General features: G+C 44.6%; 1 long non-coding RNA gene across 1 annotated transcript; it reads right to left on the bottom strand.

Annotated features, from left to right (window-relative positions):
* Positions 1-678, bottom strand: LOC120906157. Its single transcript, XR_005740043.1, has 3 exons — positions 516-678; positions 352-455; positions 1-273 (listed from the first exon to the last, which is right to left on the bottom strand). It is a non-coding gene; the product is annotated as an uncharacterized LOC120906157 (long non-coding RNA).
* Positions 679-3,513: the final 2,835 nt, after the last annotated feature.

The raw sequence follows: 3,513 nt of genomic DNA, 5'->3' as shown, positions 1-3,513 counted from the left end.
TTTGCTTTAAGCACACTTTCGCATGCTGTTTTTTGAATAATATCCCTCTCCCTTCCCACATGTGTTTTGACATGCTCCCGCTGTGTAGACGGCAGAACGCTTTCCCCCTTCCAAATTTACCGTTCTTCCTCCTCTCGTTCTTCCTTCCTCCTACTGCGCTCGGGGAATCCGTGCTGCGCGTGTTCAGCTGGCTTCAGTTTCGTGATGACGTCATGAACAGGAGCTGCGCGTGTTGAACCGGCTTCTGTTAAGTAATGACGTCCTCACCGCGGGCTGAATGAAGCAATAATGAATGTAACTAGTATGTATTGCTATCGAGAGTTTAACGCAGAGGATTAGATCAAAACTTACCGTAATATTTTAAAACTGGAAAACGTTTTCTTTCCGTCGCTCACTTTGAAGATTGTTGACGAGGCTAGCAGGTAGTCGTTGATAAATAGCGCACACACCTGTAACTTTTTAGACGCCAAGGGTTAGTTGAATGTACCTGCACAAGCACACAGCCAGAAACTTACCTCAACAATTTGCTAGGATAAATCATTCCATAACTGAGGAAGAAGGAACACGACACAAAACGTAAATGAGCAAAGTACGTCGCACAAGAAATCGCACCTCACTCCAACACATCCTTCGACAGTGAAAGTTCTGGACAGACTGAGGACAGACTAACACCCGGATGAGCGCGATAGCAGAAAAATCATGGTGTATCGAGAGAGATGGGTAGATTCGGTCCAGCGATATCCGCTGGTAAATGCATGTGTGTGTGACGAACGAAAAACTTCAAACCCCGCTTCCCCCGTATTTCATCCATAATTTTTCGTCACACGCACACACCTCTACATGGGCGGCGGTTTGCCGTCCAAAATCTAGAGAGAGAAGACAGGGCCTCTCGCTTTAACACACAGCAAAATCTCTCAACAACTTCGGCTCTGCTACTTGGGAGTACAGCGCGACGCTTTGCCGGAGATGGTTGTGCGCGTTTCGTCTCAAGTCCCGCGCGCAGTGTTTGTGCGTTGATGCGCATTTCATTGAAAGTCTCGTGCGCCGGTGTGTTTTGGTGAAGTGTGCAGTGAATAAACAGTGTGCACAGACGCACATGCAGTGCGTGGATCGACAGGTAAGAATTTACTGAACAGAGTCAACGCAGATTGTCGACAAGTTTCCCGCAGCCTGGCTCGACCCGGTACTTTGCTGTATGACGTCATTCGTGAGTATGAAGGATTCTGAATGTGTTGTGAAAGTGTACTTTATGTTTCAATAAAGTGTTTAATGAAATAAAAAATGACCGTGTTTGTGTTTGTTGTTAGAATAAGTGCGTATTTGCGATCGTGTCTATGCATGAAAGAAAACGAGAAACGAAAGAAACAACTATCTTTAGATGTGTTCGTAGCATGACTGGAAAGAACACAAACACATTGAGAACTGCAGAGCGCACCGTGCGTTACGGGAGGGGAGGGGGAGGGCTCGTGCGAGGGTGTAACTCATTCGTCGAAGAGACACTGTATTTCGACAGCGTCACTCAAATCACTCTAAAAATACACTCATTTTGCCGGACGGGGTAGCTCGACCCTAGCTCCTGGTTGATACGGTTTGGAACTATGCTAAGTGAGTGGAGTGGTTCCCGTGCCTGACGCATAGATGTCGCAACGATCACTACATGACCCACCCCCAGTGACCCAGTCACGAATTCGATGAACAGTCAAACGCGAAAAAAACGCGGACAATTGTATCATTTGAAACGGACTGTTTTTTTCCTTGCGCCTCTGGAAGGACAAACCGGAAGTGAGGTTGGTGATTTTACAATGTCTGGGCTCTCTTCCGATTCGAACGCTGGTTTCAGCCGATCAACAGAAATTGATTCGTTTTTCTCGTTAATTTTTACGACGTAGTATTTTCGACATCTTCTTATAACGTCGTAGGGTCCTTCATATGGTGCAGTAAGTCCTGTTCTCACTTTATCAACTCGAACATAAACTTGTTTGCAATCATCTAAGGTTTTTGGAAAGTGAACGTGCTTATGACGATCGTACCTTGGGGTCTTTGGTTTCACCGATCTAATTTTTCTTTTAAATCTTGGATAAATTCGGTTCGATCCGTCAAGCAGTTGTCTTGTGATGGGGTAAATATTTCAGAAGGTAACCTCAGGTTCTGGCCATAGACCATTTCCGCAGGTGCGCCTTTAAGGTCTTCTTTAAAAGCGACTCTGATTCCCAAAAGCATCAACGGTAGGCATTTCGTCCACTGATTGGTGTTTTCATTTGCCTTGATTGCTTCCCTTAAATGTCTGTGGAAACACTCCACCATACCGTTTGACTGGGGGTGATATGCTGTTGTTTTAATATGGTGTACTCCCATTATTTGCGTAAGCTCGTTGAATAGCTTTGAAGTAAACTGTCTACCTCTATCGGTAGTAATAACTACAGGGCAGCCAAAACGTGAGATGTACTCGTCAACGAATTTTCTAGCTATTGTGGGTGCAGTTATATCGTTTAGCGGGTAGCACTCTGGCCACCTTGTGAATCGGTCCACAATTGTTAGTAGGTATGTCATGTTTTCTGACGGGGACAATGGTCCGACCAAATCCATGTGAATGTGTTCGAACCTGCCTTTCGTAGGCTTGAATTCCTCGATTGGGGATTTCACGTGGCGAACCACTTTAGCTTTTTGGCATCCCAGACAAGCTCGCGTCCACATGCCAATATCTCTTTTTATGGACGGCCAGAAAAATCTATCCGTTACAATTTTGCGTGAAGCGCGTATGCCTGGATGTGCCAGATTATGAAGGCTCTCAAAAGTTTGTTTCCTTAAGGTTGATGGGACGTAAAGTCTGTTAGTCCCAGTCGAGGACTCGAACACTAAATCTGTGTCGAATAAGGTTAGGCGTTCCAACCTGTATTTTGAGTTCACGTCTTTTGTTGCACTATGCATGAGCTTCACTAGTTGTTCATCATTTTTCTGTTCTCTAGAAAATTTTTCGTAGGTATCTCTCGTGATTGCCTCTGTTTCCCCTATCCTTGAGAGTGCATCAGCTATCACATTGCTATCTCCCGTAATATAGCGTATATCAGAGGTATATTGGGAAATAAAATCTAGCTGGCGACTTTGTCGCGGTGATTTTTCCGATTTGAAAGTTAATGCTGAAATCAGCGGTTTATGATCGGTATATACCGCAAAAGATCTGCCTTCAAGAAAATGTCTGAAATGTTTAATAGCGAGAACTATCGCAAGTAATTCGCGATCGTAAGTCGAGTATCTTGTTTCCGTTGGCGACAAGGTTTTTGAAAAGAACGCTAAAGGTACTTGCTTGCCGTTTGTTGTCTGTTCGAGAACAGCGCCGACGGCATAATTGGAGGCATCCGTTGTGACCGATAGTTTGGCATCACTGATGGGATGAGCCAGCAAGGTCGTTTTTTCAAGGTCGATTTTTATGGATTGCAATGCTTTCTCGCATTCTTGAGACCATTCAAAAATCTTTTTTTTGTTGCTATGCTCAGCTATTAGTTGGTGAATAGG

This window comes from Anopheles arabiensis, chromosome X (genome assembly GCF_016920715.1).
Source record: "Anopheles arabiensis isolate DONGOLA chromosome X, AaraD3, whole genome shotgun sequence".
NCBI lineage: Eukaryota > Metazoa > Arthropoda > Insecta > Diptera > Culicidae > Anopheles > Anopheles arabiensis.
This window is presented reverse-complemented; position numbering and strand designations above follow the sequence as displayed.